Consider the following 17,247-nt stretch of genomic DNA (forward strand, 5'->3'; position numbering starts at 1 on the left):
AATTGTGTCAACTCATTGTTGCCTGCTGTATTCTCTACAACCTCGCCCTGAGATATCAGATCCCACACATACCAGATGAGGAGGAGACAGCAGTTCCAGCAGGAGAGAATGCTGAAATGCCAAGTGAGGATGAATGTGATCAGGATGAAGCCGGGCACATCTCATAAATCAGTACTTCAACCTACTGTAGGTATGTATTCTTTTGTTACATATTTGGCTCAGTGGAGTATTGGGGCTTAGAGATGTTTGAGAAGGGTCTTTGTATGATCATCAGACAGCTCATTAGTTGCTCAGCAGTACATTGCTCAGTTGTGCTTGCCAAATTGAACTTGGAGTTGGTGATTATCATGATGATCATCTGTGTTAATGGTAGTCACACTGCACAATCAGTGTTGCTATTTTATTTGGGACATGTCTTTATAGGTCTCCCTTACCATTACCTGCCGAAATCTTTTGTATCATATTTATTATTTGCAGATTTATTCACATGGCCATCCTCAATTGGTCAAATCTGAATTGTGTCACATGTGATGTGAATCTGGATAGATCCAGGTACTGTATATCGTCATATTGGTGGTGTATGAGTTCCAAGCCTAGACTGTCAGGACAATGGGATGGCAGTGTACTGTTCCACACATTTAAACTGTGTGCCATGTTATCTGGCTCCAAGGGTGTCAAATGTGTGATCTTGTGTATCTAACACATGTCATCCTATGTCATCTATAACCTCTACCTTCTCATTCGTTTGATATATCTGCTATTTAACTTGTATGTATCTGTCTGTCAATGTATTACCTCATTGCAGGCCACTGTGCATGTGGGTAAAGACTGACATAGGTGAACAGCATCCCTACAGATACCTGACCATAGTAAGTGAAGTTTCAATGCCTGGGAAAGTAGTACTGACCTCTGTATCATAGGGTATGGTCATTAGAGTGGTATGGTATGGGAATGAGATATGGCTTTAGATGATGACTAATAGAGCCAATCTGTTTGTCTATTTGTATTGACAAAGACTGACATGTCTCTAACTTCATTAGTCTGTGGAGTGCTTGTTATTCACACCTCTGATGAAGCTTTAAATTATGAATCTGTACTGCACTGTGTGATGTTTGGTATATTGTCAACTTATGTGCAGGAAAGTGCAATAAATGGGATTAGGAGTGTGTCAATTTGTTTAAATGTACATATATCTGAACCAAATTCAACAGTATATGTGAGATGGGACTTAACAGTTTTAGTACACATGTGAATATCATGTGTAAGCAACAAATGTCACCTTTAACTGTTCAAAATAGCTAAAAATGACTCTCAAGCAGGATATGTGGTTTAGCAGTGTTTTTGTACAAGTGATCATGAATATTTTAGGAATGGGATCAAATCATTAAGTGCACACAGTGAAGGGTTCAGTCATGGTAACTGTAATCATCAGGATAGCTGCTACAACATTTGAAGTCTCAGGTCCAGTGTCCCTGTGCCATTGAAAAATGGAGAATAGTTGTAACATAGTCAACAGGGTGTATCTGTGACACACAAATGGAACTAATGAATAGAGGATCCCTTCCTGGCAGTGGTTGAAGTCTTGGCATCTGCTCCTTGTGGATGTATTGTTTGCCATCCACATTTGTGGGGGGTTCTTCAGCTACAGAGGCTGGGGTGTCTGAAGCATGTCCTTCCCCTTGCAGAGCCTTCATTCCACTGGCTGCCACAGATGTAGAAGGGCCTGGTGTTACATGGCCAATGGAAGGGGTCTTCTGTTGAGGACATTACATACTCAGGTTGGTATTGATGTCTCTTGGAACGCCTATTAAGGAGGCCATGTTGGCATTGTGGACCTCTCACTTTTGTATGACTTCCTGGTGGTTGTCCCTCTGCAGCTGCTTAATCTCCCCATCATGGCAAGTATTTGGCCCATCACACCTTGGGACTGTTGGTAGGCTCCCAAGACTTGGGAGATGGTGTACTGGCCAGTTGTATCCCTAGGAGCCTCAATCTGCTGGCCTACACCATCCCTCTCACGCATCCTACCACCACATGCCTGTGCCCTTGGCACAGTTGGCCAACTCCCACTGGTGCTACGTCCTTCATTGTCTGTTTTTTCTAGTGGTGACTCTGATACCTGTACTGTGGGGCACATTATGGTAGTAACTGTCCTTGGAACACAGGTTTGTGGGTGAAGAGTTGTTTGGGATATAGATGCAACAGGGCTGAGAGAGGTTGATGTAGGCAGGGTGAGGCTGACAGTTGTAGACTGACAAGGTGTCCCAGAAGGGCCAGTCACCCTCAATGCCCTCAGATTCAGGGTCATTGAGGGTGACTTACTGAGGGCTTGCTCCAGGAGGGAAGAGGCTGTCTCAGGTGTCCTCTCCCTGTTCACAATGGGCAGGTGACCTGTTAAAGAAGTGGGACAGGCAGTTACAGATTGTAATGCAAAATCAACAGATAGATATGCTTTGAGCCATGTACAAAAAGGCTTAGCTAAATTCCCTGATATGACAGTGACACCAGCCTTCAAATCTGGGGTAGAGGTATATGGGATGCAGGGAATTCCTATGACATACACCTTGCTACAGGATACAAGATTAGTTTGACAGTTGAATGTCTGTTGATAGACTCATATCTTGTCAGCTGTGTAGCTTAATATTGTCCATGTTATCTCCCACTTAGCAATAGTTCAGTATTGAGACACCAGCAAGCTGCAGAATGTGAAGTGGAAACTGACCTGTACATCAGCTTAGGGGTAACCAATCTGCCTGGCCATACATATCAGGTTACACCTAGTACAGCACACTGCAGATATGTGTGTTCCTCCTAGGTGAGTATCTTTCAATGGGTGTTGGGAGCTACAAAAGGAATTGGACACAGCTTTATCTGTGTTGGTGGTATTGTACTGGCAAATGCCCATGATATTGCTGTCAATGCCCTAGATTGTGATATTGTTGATCATTCAGGTAGGTTTAGTCGATTATGTAGTTGAAGTGCAAAGCTATTTTAATTTCAGTACACTGTTCTGGTTTTCTTAATGGTAGAACAGTGACTGCTGGGAGCTGTAGTCCTGTCAGTCCCTGTATGACCCACACCATTTACAGACACTGTGCCCCAAGGTGAGTTTAGTTGACATGTGGTATGCCAGAGAGAAGTATTTGGATAGCTGGACACAGGGGTGGTGAGTGTGTTGGCTGCTAAGATGTCAAACGTTGATCAGTGAGCAAGCAAGATAGAACTTTAGGGTGACATTTTCAGTGTTGTGACTTACTTGACTCCACTTCTCTAGGTTTTCCTGTCAAACCCTCAGGATGCAGGATGTCGAAGACCTTCTTGTCCCATGATGTGAACTTTGGGGATTAGGTGGGGGCCCAACGCCAGTCTTGAGGACTGCCAGCTAGTGCCTGGTGGCCATGAAATGTACCTTTCCCCTGAGGTTGTTCCACCTCTTCCTGATATCCTCCCTTGTGCTTGGATAGCTGCCTATATAATTTACCCTGTCAACTATATTTTGCCACATCTCCATTTTCCTGGGAATATAGGTTTGTTGGACTTGTGCTCCAAATAGGTGTGGCTTTAGCCTGATCATTTCATACACCATGACCCTCAACTCATTGTCTGTGGCATGGGGATGATTTTGTGGTTATGTGGTAGTGGTGGACAACACAATAAGGGAAAAAACGAATGATCGATGTGGATGCTATGTTGTGAGTGGGTGACGGGTGGTGTCTGATGTGTGGATAAAAAATTGTGGGATGTGTATGATGTGCAGGTGTATGATGAGTGGTATTTAGAGTGCTGAGGGGTGCCTATTCAATGTTTCCTAATTTCTGAGTGTGGACTCTATCTTGCTGTGTGTGCCATTTTTGATGAAAAGGATTGTCGGGAGTGAAGGGGTGTGTTTAATAGAACGATTTGTAGGTGTGTCAGGTATGTGTATTGTGTCAGGTGTGTAGAATTAAATTATCCAATGTGGTGAGGGGTATTGCTGTGTATACCGCCGACCACCGTGGTTCGCACCGCCATTGGTTTACCGCCATTGGAGACAGAGATTCTTGTGGTGGAACCTCCTCTTTCCTGCCCTCTAGAGTCCTGGCTGTGTTGGAATTTTGGCTGAGTTTCGGCAGTCTTGGCTGTGTACCATCCTGGTGGTCTTTTGGCTGCCACCACCGCGGTGGTCTTACCGTCAGACCACCAATCTCATAATGAAGCCCTATATGTTGTGTTCATTCACATTGTATTGTGTGATTTTTTTGGGGCACCCTCCTTGTGTTGGGTGCACATAACTAGGCAAGGAGACTTCACTTCCACCCAATGACATTTCTTTGTTTATGACAGTTGTCAATGACAGAATGAGCTGTGTATGCATCTTGTCTGAGTCATCTGAGGATATTGTAAGCAATGTGTATAGTGTCACAGATATTTCAAGCCACATCTAGCCATGCAAAAATGTTGTCTGGAAGGTATATCATGACTCACTCTGCCCTTCAGGTTACCACACATACCACAAGTCATTTTGATGATGGCCACATGAGGAAGTGATGGAAATGTGAGTGCCATATAGGTTCTGTATGCACAGGCTACAGAGACCAAGGCCTGGCAAATGTATCTCCCAGTATGGAACATAGTCCAGGTTATGAGAGAGTCACTGTGGCTATGCAACTGTGGCACTGTGTCCAGTCCCTGTACACCAGCATATCCTGTCATGTGGCCAATCTGAGGATATATTTGCAACACTTGCCCTGAATGACTGAGTGCATTAACTAGATTAGGAATGGGTACAGAGTAATATCCCAGATCTAGTCCATATCTGCATTTTGCATTGTTGTCAATGTGTGTCTTTGACTCATGACAGGTCCCTTACTCCCATAGCTCTGTTGTCACCTTCATAGAAGTCAAAATTGTCCTGTACAGGCGTATTGCACAAATGACAGATCCACAGTGCAGACAGTGTGTAGATTCCTGGGAGGCCATGACATATGACTCAGTAGCTCGGTTACATAGCAGAATTGGACAATGCATACTTGTGTATGTCGGAAGCAATCTCTGTAGTATAACTACACATGTCCAAAGGGGTGTTCTGTGGTACAGGTACATACCACAACAACCCCCTTGAAGTGACATGAGTCTGCATTTGGTAGGCCACATGTCCACACATACACAAGGAAGACACTTTCTGTACCCACTATGTCAGCCCCTTCATTGTCACTCAAGTGTAAGGGTGATGTCTGTACCATGGTATTTGCCTGTAGGGACGGTATGCAGTGAGTCGATCTCACAGAGTGCAAATGTGTTGGTCCAGTCAGGCCTAAGAAGTTTAACATGCAGAATCCACATAGGTGTGTGGTGTTTCATGGTGGCTCACATCACAGCACATGTTGCTGGAGCATGGGCTACCTAATGAGAGTAGGCTGGCTTAGTAGTAGGTCATGAGCAGGGTAGTAGGTTAGTCTGCAGATGGATACAAAAGTTTGTAGTCTGTCCCTGTGCTTAATGGCTTCCATACAGGAAAATGCCCATTACAAGAGGGCGATGTGGAGAGACATCCCCAGGAAGGTCCACAGCCAGTGGAGCGCCCACTGTTGCAAGAGATGGGAGGACCTGGTACCCTGGGCCCAGAAGATCGCGGAGGTCCACCTGGGGCTGTCCTCCCAATGTGGGTGGGGTGCATGTCGAACCATGACCCCCAACCCTAATGGCCTGCATTCCAGACGGGCCATACCTGAACCTTGATGCCCAGTTGAGGGGAACACAGCAGCCACAAGGGGGTTAGTATAGGGCACATTCCTGCCTATTACATTGCAAAGTTAAAGTGTTAAGTTCTGACACCTCCCCCTACTATTAGGGATGAACCACGTGTGGCACAGTAGATGAGTAACTGCTTGTGTAGATATGTAATGTGGTACATACTGATGTGTCTTTCCTGTTGGCCCAGGGACCTAGGACACAACAGTGTACAATCCACAAACAATTTGCTCTCCAGGGACAACACATGGCTGTGTACATTGATCAAACAAGTAATGTTTGCTGTTGTTGTGTCTGTATATTTTACGCTACAGACCACTACTCCTCAGTGTTACAGGCAAAGAAAAATAAGTAATGGATCACTGTTCTCAGCCAAGTGTCTTGTCAAATAAATAAATTAGCATCTGCCCCCCCCCCAGAGCCCACTTGTCTTCAGTGTGTGACGAGTGCTGGTGCCTCATTACTGTCTGCAATGTGAAGATGCATACATGTGACAGAGCAGGCATTGTTCTTTGGGTCAGGTACAGATCAATACTTTCCCTTGGTAAGTGGGGGATGTACATTGACATGATTTATGTGCCATCACTCTTGCCAACATTCACTTTGCCAGCATGTTAGCATGTCTCCCTTTCTCTTTAGATAAAATGTTTACACTACTGTTTCATGCATGGTCTACATGTGTACATGGGGTGATTTCTTTATTCACTCACATAAATGTGCATGACAACCTGTGTTTAGAATCGGACATTTGCAGTGGGGATGTATTTCATGTGGTGTCACAGACAGGAGTGTCTCACCATTGATTGTTGTCTCACACATACCGTCACCGTCATAGCATGTAATTTGACATGTACAGCTACAATAGCAATGAGGGACATGACAGGTAGGACTAGAGTTTTTACACACAATGTGCATTTCCAGGCCATTGGTGTGGCATCAAGAAGAAAAGTCCACTTCATATGTGTAATGGGTAAGGTTTTTACCTGACTGTTGGCATGCATAATAGAGTGACTTGAAGTTGTGATATGTGGTTGGGTTCTGATGGGCAACATGCTGAGGGCCTGCTATAAGAACTTGCAAATCTATGGGCCTCTCCAACATATAACGGACTAATAGCATCTACTAATGCAATCAGAGTATGTCATTGTAAGATATGCCAGATATCAGTGATGATTTGCATGAGACTTTCTGATTCATTGTTTTGTAGATTTTAGGGACATATCTCCCTGACAATTCACACATTTTGTATACAGTGTACATTTCCATGCCAACTGTGTAGCATATCTGAGCAACATTAGTACTACCTCAATGACTCCATTAGGACAAATTTCAAATGGCGAAGTGTGCATTGTTGATATGTTTCCCGTGTGACATGACTATTTCTATGTCACCTTCTCCAGGCTACTCTACTGTTGCCAGCAATATTGCAGGTTTTAGGAGCATCATTTCTTATTTTGTGTTGTGTTTGTGACAAATAGACGTCTGCATGACTTTGTGCGGGATCTGCAGGAATGAAGCTTGCATTGGCCTACTATTGTATGAAAACAGATAACTGAGGTATGATCCATGAGGCAAAGCATTGACAGTGTGGTCTCCTGCTTGTTCAATGGCTAGTGTGATTTTGCAACTTCAACCTTGCAATTGTAGTTGTCTGAGATAATGATTTTCCTGTGGGCAACTTTTGACAGTTTAGATGGCATGTATATTGTATGGTACATGTAGGAGGCGCTTTGATGTAGTTTATTTCTGGAGCCTTCATGTCATCATAGTAATGTTTGCTAATAATAGCTATTGCTAAAGTGTGGTCAGGCTAATTTGGTGACCCTTTTCCTTGTTGTATTTGCACCATCAGACCAGGTAAGTGAGGGAGACAGGACACAACCATGTAGGGAGGCATCTGGCCACAGTACCTACAGTCATGACATCACTGACAAGAAGGAACCCCGTTACCAGGAGGGTGAGGGGAGTGCCACAGAGGAGACAGGATCAACGTCATCATCATCAAATTCTACCTCAACTGTCCACTACCTAGAAGTGGCAGATCCACCAGGACCTACTCCTGTACCATCTTTGCCCACCTCTCCCAGTTGTATGTCCGCCCTCCCTGTTGCTCTCCACCCAGTTGGGCGTACCCACTCACTCAAGAGGGTGGATGCCTTCTTTGCTGCAGGCACCTCTGCCCCAGTCCCTACTATGCCTGCTGCTCTGAGTGAGTAAGCTATTGACCTCCTGCTGAGTATCTCTGTGGGGCAGACTGCCATTGTGAATGTCATCCAGGGGTTGGCCAGCCGATTTCAGCAGACCAATGCATCCCTGGAAGGCATTCATAGTTCCATGTCTGGCCTACAGAGATCTTTTCAGGTTCTGGCCTCCTTACTGATGGCAGCCAGTTATCCCCCACATTCCCTCCCCTCCCTCTTCCCTTTCCAAATCCACTATTCCTCTACCTGTCCGAAGCACACAGACACATCATCATGCACCCACCTCAAAACACACAAGCAGCACACATCAACACAAACACCATAAAATACACCAGCATGTAGGCACTAAACATACACCCACAAACATGAAATCAGCCACCACTTCACCAGACACTCCTCCACCCACATTGACCCACACACCACATCCAGAACAACCACAGACACCACGCCATGCACCCAAACACGAGCACAACACACAGACACATACATCACATCCACTATTCCCACAGATACAACCACAACACCCACAGACACATCTACCACATTCAGCATACCTGCAGACACCACCCCTACAGACACACAAACATCCACAACATCCAGCAGACCGACAGACACCACCCCACAGGCTCACAAACATCCACAACATCTAGTATATCCACAATCACCACCCCAACAGACAAACAGAGACATCCGCCACTCCATCACCCAGCACCTCCACCTCCCAGCCCCAAGACATGCAAATGCCCCCACTCACACATGCAACAGACACCACCCAAACAGAAGCATACCTCACACATGCACACACCCAAGGCATTTACACCCACAAACAAGACAACCACTCCCTCTAACTCCAAACCCTCAACTCTTTCTGCAGACCCTTCCCATTTTCCTTTTCGAGCTTGTCCTTTCCCCTGTTGCTGCAAACCCCCTTCCACGCGTAAGAGGCCCTCACCCACATCCCAACCCACCCCTCACACATCAAACTGCTCCCCTGTCAAAACTGCCCACCCTGCAAACACCCATACCCCTTCCACCAGACGAAGCTCACCCCACCAAAGCAAAAGACCACCCTCCCAAACCCAAACCTACCCATCCAAACTCTGACCCCATTCCACCAAAGGATGACTCCTGAGGTGACTGCCTGCCCATTTGAGGTCCCTTCCTGTGGCGGTTCCCTGGCAGTGATTGGAGTCAAGTGTGGGCACAGTGATGTGCATGGACATCTAATTAGACTGGCCAATAGCCTTTGTTCTGAGTAATTTGGAGATAATAAACCCAAGTTGTTGTCTTTTGGGTACACATTTGTCCTGCAGCTCCCTTTCTACCTTTATGTTGTTCCTGAGTAACCTGTGTTGTATGACTACAGTTGTGTGTCTTTCACCCGGATTGCTGATCCATTTGCTGTTGTTTGCAATATCGGACTTTTTGGGCAGTGCTGGTGTCACCCAAACCAAAGGTAGATGTTGACTGCATGTATATGTGGGTGTTAATTCAAATGGGGTGTCATTGCATTGTATTATGTTTGGTATGATAAGTATTTCATATTGTATTGTCCAATGTCAGCATGTACAGTGTTAGGCTTGTCCCCCTGATATAAATTGTACATTTGTTTTATGTATGGAAGCTTGATTTTGTTTGCCCACACATGGCGGGTGTTCAATTGTGCTAGATTCCTTTGCATTTGACTGTGCATGTGTCCATTTTGATATGCGTCCCTTGTGGGTACTTCATCTATATGTATGGCCCATGCTGTTGCTGTTGTATTTGGTTTCTTGACTTGCATTTGTACATTATAAAGAAAGGCGTGTCACTTGGCTCGACTATTGCTTGTCCTTGAGATACCTGAAGGGCCAGTTCCTGTGCAAATGCTGTTTTAGTGGCATGCACAAAGTGCAATGTCTCCCAGGGCAGCATCCTTACATGAGTGCTCCTGATGCCCCCATTCTTATTGTGCAGGTGTTGTTTGCATAGTGAACTTTGGATAATTGTCTTTCAAACTATTGTGACTCCCATTGTTCTTCCGTTGTATTGCAATGTGGGTGATGTGTGGGTCCATTGCAGGGCCGGGCTGCTTCATGGGAGGGGTGTTTGTGCTCTAGGATACATCCATACATATGTGTGTTCAATCTGATGACAGTCCATGGCATGTGTGCAATGCAAGGGTGTCAGTTGTGTTGGTAGAAGTGATATTGATGTGTTGTTGCTGTTGCGTGACACAATGTTTTGTACAGTTTGCTGTTGCTGTGCCTGTGATGGTCAGATGTGCGTTTTTGTGGAGTGTTGAGGTGCTGTGTCAGTGACCTGCCCAAAGGAGGCACTTTGTGGCTGGGAATATGTCCACTTTTGTGAATGAGTCTGACTGTGGACATAATGATGTGTATTTGTTGCCAGTAGCGCTGGACCCATCTCATGTGGACAACAACGCGACGCTCTGTTGTTGAGATTAATGAATTAATGACATAGTTAGGTGTGTGTACTTACCGTCAGTTACATTGACTGTGGCATGGATTTTGGGCACCTTCGAAGAGCAGCAGCAGGATGTGTGTGATGGGCTCCATGGCGGCACAGAATATGTTACGCTGCCTGCAGATGAGTTGCTTCCTTTATGCCCTCCGTTTCCACCAGCTTAGATGCGGTGGTTGGACCACCACCGTCACATTGGCGGTGTGCAACATCATAATGAGTCTAGTGAAAACACCGGCTCTGCCGGCCTGTTTGTCCAGCCTCATAACTGGGAAGGTCTGCGCTGCTGGCCGGTCCCTGCAGGACTGTAGGAGGCTTTGCTTTATAGGCCCACCAACATCGTAATACAGTGGTCCGACCGCCAAGTCTATGGCAGTTGGGCTGCCACCATGGTATTGCATGGACCACCAAATTTGAAATCAGGCCCTCAAATTTCAATTTGCAGATCAGGGCCTTTATCTGTAACCATGAATGTGTTCTTCTGTTCATCCTGAACTCATCTTCCATTCTACAAGCTACACCATTCCTCCTATATTGAGAGGGGAAATTGAACCTACTTCCAAGTCTCTAAACTTGTACAATGCCCATAAATCAATCTACATGCTTAATGTCCTCTAGGTTAATAATATTATCAAATAATCCCATGAAGATAGCATTTAACACATCCTGCTAACTTTCATTCCCTCAACCCGTCATCTACATATCAGAAAATCTCGAGCCAACTAGGTTGCATGTGCCACTATGTCTGCAAATGTTGGATGACACAATATTATGATCTGCCCACAGTCTACACACGCTATGGGTTCTGTAAACTCGCTGTAGGTTGTCGCCCATACCCAGCCCCCCATTTCCACAGCACAGAGGTAAAGTCCATGCATAATGGATTACTTGAACTTGCAAATTTGGGATAGTGAAAAAAAATTGGTGGCAGCATATAAACTGTAGGCTATGCACAGCTACCCCAGAACTGTACCTTCTGTTCAAGCTTCACTAGGCTGAAGGCTTTCTAAGCAGAAAGAGTCTCAGATGCTGTTTTATTGTTCCAGTCAAACTTTTGTTTCTGTAAATAGCCACCTGCAGGGTGAACATGTTGCAAAATATTCTAATGCAAAATGTCACTAATTTCACTTGTATACGTAAAATTATACATGTGCCTATTTGGCAGTTGTGGCTGAAGTGGTCCCAAAATTGTGAACATGGTGAACATAAAAACTGTGGGCACAGAGAATAAGTATACTTTCCAGGCAAAGTTATTAATTAACCCACATCCGCTTGCAAATGGGACAATGACAGCTCTCTCCCTGTCTCCTCTGAGGGACAGCTAATGCTTCAGGTTGCTCTGGGTGAGTGCCTTTACACTTCTTGGGCTTAATATGGCTTCCATGCAGGAAGAGTTTACACCAACAGGACACATCTGCATATATCAGACCTAGTCCTAGCCTTGAGGAAGCAGGCAATGCACATCTCCATTTTCAGTGAGAACTGCATTAGTGTTTATGGATATCTATGTTCCCATAGCTCTTCAAATTTTTGGAGTGAGGATCAGATTTTATTCACAGTTTCAGAACTAATTCTGTTGGCTAGAATGCACACAAAATAAGGGTTATGCCAGCTCTTTTAAACCCAAACTAATACTCAAGTATGTGCCTGACCTCATATCATAAGTGTGAGAGTAAAAAGCAAACCAAGTAAATTAGTGCTTATGACACACTTCTTGGCTATATTAGTAGGGTCCTCACCCACAGGTTCCACTTGTGGCCTGCTTCATCATTGGACCCACAACACCTAGTATGAGTTGCTGGGCTATGTTTTTGTAAGTGGGGCACTTATTTAAAAAAAGCAAGGGATTCAATGAATTAAAATTGCCTCATAGGTCCCAGAACTGTGATTTAATAAGTAAGGTCTTGGGCAAGATTAAAAACAGTGAGATGTCACAAGGATTCTATGGGCCTTGACATCCAAATGTCGACATGTTTCAGCCATTTAGCTGGCCCTAGGGGTCACCAGATTTCTTCAGGACCAAATTATGTTCAATCCCTGTCTGATATGGTTGAACTCTCCAACCTGATTCACTACTTTCATAAACAATTAGCTAGGCTGCATGTGAACATACAGGCCACGCTTAATACCCTTTCCCTGGTATGGTCATAGATGGCTTAGCTAGTAGTAAGGCATCATAGGGTTTTGTGGGTGGGAGTAGTCACACATTCATCAAGGAATCACATACATGTAATGACCTAGGTCTATCCCTACAACCCTACATGTTCATACAGGAATATACTTAAGTAACAACGTGGTCGGTAAAGTTGGGCAGACTTTCTCTCATCTGATAGGATCACCAGTAGATCAGGCTTGTATGTCTCCCAGAATGCATTGCAGTGGCAGCTCATAAATGAATAGGTACATTCCTCGAGGAAACCTTATAAGACCAGCATAATGGGAAAGCGATGTCTTCTTCGGGGGGGGGGGTCTAGTTCTGATCCATGATTAGTTAATGCCAGCTAATGAAAGACACTTAGCGCTCTCGACCTTTCCCATTAACATCGGTCAAGATGCACAATAAAAGGTTGAAAAAAGTCTGGTTTAGTGGCAATGTAACTCTGGTTTTGTGGCAGTCCTGTGATCCATACCACATACTGTTTTTTCATAGGTGTTTTTTCTGACAGATGACCATTCCAGAAGATTAATTTCTGCTTTGATTTTCTGCAATCTATTTCTCATGGGTCTGACCTTCAATGGGTGTATTTTATCACTGTCCTTGGTATTCAGAACGTTCATTTTATATGTGCTAATGGCAAAATTGACAGCTGCCTGCAACCTTAAACCCATCCACGTTCTTTTTCACAGAAACATTTTGCACTTTCTCAACTTTCATATGTTCAGTTAAATCTTGCACATCCAACCGTTGTGTAATTTGATATTTGTTATTCGGGCAAACATCGGTCACCTGAAAGTAACGTGGGCCTTTGAGGCATGTCTTTTGGTGCCAAAAATATGTTCTTGTGAATGAGTCCCTGTCAATTAAATAAAAAACTGCAACTGTTTTTTTTAGAAAAAATCGATATTGAACAAAAAATACTGTTAAGTACTCGTGCGCTGTCAATTAAAATGTGGTTTAATGACTAATATGATTACTTTACGTTTTATTCCCTTAACCACACAGACACGGTAAATTGTTTCCCTCTGTTTAAAAGCATGTATTCTTTTGTGCTTCTTCTGTCTCTCTTTCTGATTTAATATCATTATAGCAACCTTGAGTATGTCGATATTAGTGGTAACCTTGGAAACCGGGTGCTCGACATATCTCTAGGGTTTGGCCAAAAATACTATTCCACTCTAACAAGGAGAGAAGGACAGGGTCTCAATTATGATTTGGGCCATGAACACTGCTCTCTAAACCCTTTTTTTATTTTACAACCGCCATTCTGTTAAATTTGAGTTCGACACGATTTCTCCTGACCCATACATCTGGGACATTAGCCGTTATATAAGAATAAAGTCTAGCACTTAGAGACCTTGCTTTCTGAGTTGATGACGCAACTGCTCTAACAGTGCATGCAGCAAAGTAGATCCAAAAATACAGGTGCATTTATTTTGACAATGTGCACAGCTCTGTAAAAACACGTGATTAATAAAGCGATCTTCCATCCTTGTGACTTGATTAACTACCCATTCGGTATCAATACTCCAATTTATTCTTAATGAATGACTAAATGAGTTGATGAAATAGTACTGAAAATTAATAAACGCTTCATTTTTATCTCAGCTGAGTTTACACCTGGATGCGGATTTGCAACAGAAATGTGATACTGGGTTTCATGACTAATTTTATTTTTGCTTTTATATTTTAGAGCGGAAAACGTACTGTGCTTACGAACATACAAAAATCTTGCAATTCCGTGTACACTGTCTGCCATACACGGTTTAATACCGATTCACCTGAAACCGCCCAGGTGGTCCCGCTGAAGTAACGACACAAAATAAACAAGTAAAAAATTTTTTGTCCACCTCCCGAACTCAGAAACGCGATTGCAGCTAATATTGAAATTAATGCAGATAGAAAAATGGAAAATACAAGAATGTGATATTATCAGAATAGCAACCACAACTGTCATCTAAGGGCCACCTACTAGGCAGTCCGTCCCAAAGGTCAGAATTCCCGAAACGGACGGCACCCCACCGCATCACTACAATCTGACGAACAATAACATCACAGAAATCTACAGCACTGCAAATGCAGAGGCGGGGAAGGAAAATTACTCTTACACAGATTCTACTGACACAATGAGTTTTGTCTTTATGGTAACTGAGAAGGATCAGAAATCCTCTATTAACTTCTATGTTAAATAACAACGCGCCAATAGAAGTTACCTAGGGATGATAGAAATCTCTGACTGTATGCTTCTTCTGAAAGTCGCGCAGACAGTAGAGGTCACCCACGGGGAGCCTCACAGCAGAGATAGAGAAGCTATGACTCATACATTGCAATCTTGCGCACCCCGCCCTTTCTCTACCCTTTGTCAGTATCATAACTAAACATGAGGGGCACTCTGCAAACTACATGCAACCCCAACCACAGAGTCAGCCAGGAGATCTCAGGCCAGGGTACTGTGCTGAGGGACCTCCCTTGGGCCCCCACTGGCTAACCACAGTAACCACCGGTAACCACCGGCTGTGAGGAGCACGTTAGAGCACCCACACCACGCACTGCACCCGAGCACTGTCAGCTAGTGACAGGAAGAACATGGCAAAGAGCTGCCCACAGCACTCACCTCTCAGAATGTCCCTGAACCAACCAAGCACAGTCAGAGAGGCAGCACAACGCTCACACCCAACAACTAGAGGCCAGCCTCAAAACATGAGGATCCAGCACACTGCCAGCTTTTGAGAAGAAGGAGCCTGATGAAATACTGAAGCAGCAAGGCATTAGCCGCCGAGGAGTGCTGCACCCCACCTAGTGGCACAGCTGTTGTTATAGGATGAGAGAGTGGTCCTACGGGCCCTCAAGACTCCTCAACTGCATGCTGTAGCAGCAGGCGTAACTTCCAGCTTCCTGTGCTGCAACAGAGGCTGAGGTGGTGAAGCAAACACAACAGAGCACATCCCCTTATGGTTGCTTCATGGCACCACAGAGAGAGGAAAAGACTGCTTACCTCCCGCTGTAATGACCCTCTACTAATGACATTGTGAGGAGGGGCAGGGGAACAGTGCCTAAGCCGTCATCATGAAGAAAAGAAGGTAAACAGGCTTTGCTTTAGGATCCATTCCCCAGAGACACTGCTGAACCAGAAGAGGAATAGAGGTGATCATGATGAAGAAATCAGTTCACAAAGCGAATTTAGAGACATTGCCAAGGAAGGCCATTAACAGGCTGGTGACTAAGCTAAGGCATCCAGACAACTCAGCATGGCACAGGCCTGCAATGCCACCCAGCAAAGGCTAGACCACAGTGGCCAGCTCCAGAGATGACCAGATAGGTTCTGCCACCCCAGGGAAGAAGGTGGTGCAGACACTAGGACCGCATCATCCTGTACCTTCAAGGTACACCATGCAACTTCCCACCAACCCTGCCTAATGGCAGAAACACCTCAAGGTACAAGTACTGCACCACCCATAGAGAGGATACATATCACAGCTCTCTACAGCCAACAGAAGAAGATTCTTTATGAGGGAACTCCCCAAAGTAGGAGCTTCAAGAAGGTCGCTGAAGAGGATACATGAAACATGTGGCCGGATGCCACATAACACTCAACAAGAAGAGAACCAGATCAGTGACTGCCCTGATCATCCACAAGCCAGAGCCCAACACCTGAGGCCGGTGGCTTGACTGTGGAGACCTTCGACCACTAGGAGGACTTGTTGGCCATCCCTGAGGAAGATGCACGCCACTGCAACCAGGAGAAGAAAAGCAAGCAATGTCAAAGTCTTTCTCATATAAGTGGCAAAAAGGTGCCTCCTGAAGCACTAAGGAGAAAACTGATAAGAAAGTGTGACTTACTGGTTCACACTGAGAAACGTGATGAGCAACCAAACCCAGCATGGAAGATCAAGAGCTGCCAGGCTTAAAAGGCATGCCTGGGAAGACTCGAGCAGCTGACAAAGTGCATCTATACACACAAGCAGCAAGCCACCGAGGTGAAATGAGGACAACCTGGCAGAGCAGGAGATTCAAGAGTAAGCCGCAAGCATGAGTGAACTGAGTCTCTGCTCCCTGGTTTCCAGCATATCCATCCAGACAAAGCCACCAACGGCTCAGTGTAGGAAAATGGCTCTTTACATGATTTATCAAAATGAGATATATTGTGCAAGGAGTTCAGGGGATCCCTTACTAGTGGGCAGGGGCTTGCTCTAGCGATCCAAAGATTCTCTTATAGGAGCTAGTGTGATCGAGCAGCCTTAGCCTTATCAGAGAGGATTGTTACATTTACTGTAGGCACACAGTCAATAAATGAGACACATGACTCAAGAAGAAGATTGACTGCAATGTACAAAAATAACAAGTATCTTTACATATGTTTAGGCACCAGAATCAATGCAATCAGTTAAGTAGGTTTTGTAAGAAAAATCTTTAAAGGTTTCAAAAGGTGGCACTGCATTTTTCAGATGAGGCAATGTTTTCATACGGAGGAAAAACAAGTACTGCATACAGGTATAGTACAGCGACTTATGGGACCAATCTCCTGGACTTAAGGTGAGTATGTTGCAAGGTTCTAGGCCACCCCAACAGGTCACGCTGGGTGGCGCAGTGGCAGCCAGGTGCAAAGGTGCAGAACAGCACCTTGTGCCCAATGTTAGTCTATGGAACTCGTTCCGGTTACAAAAAGCTACCAGATTCAACAGGGAGGCCAATCGG

Source organism: Pleurodeles waltl, chromosome 8, assembly GCF_031143425.1.
Source record: "Pleurodeles waltl isolate 20211129_DDA chromosome 8, aPleWal1.hap1.20221129, whole genome shotgun sequence".
NCBI lineage: Eukaryota > Metazoa > Chordata > Amphibia > Caudata > Salamandridae > Pleurodeles > Pleurodeles waltl.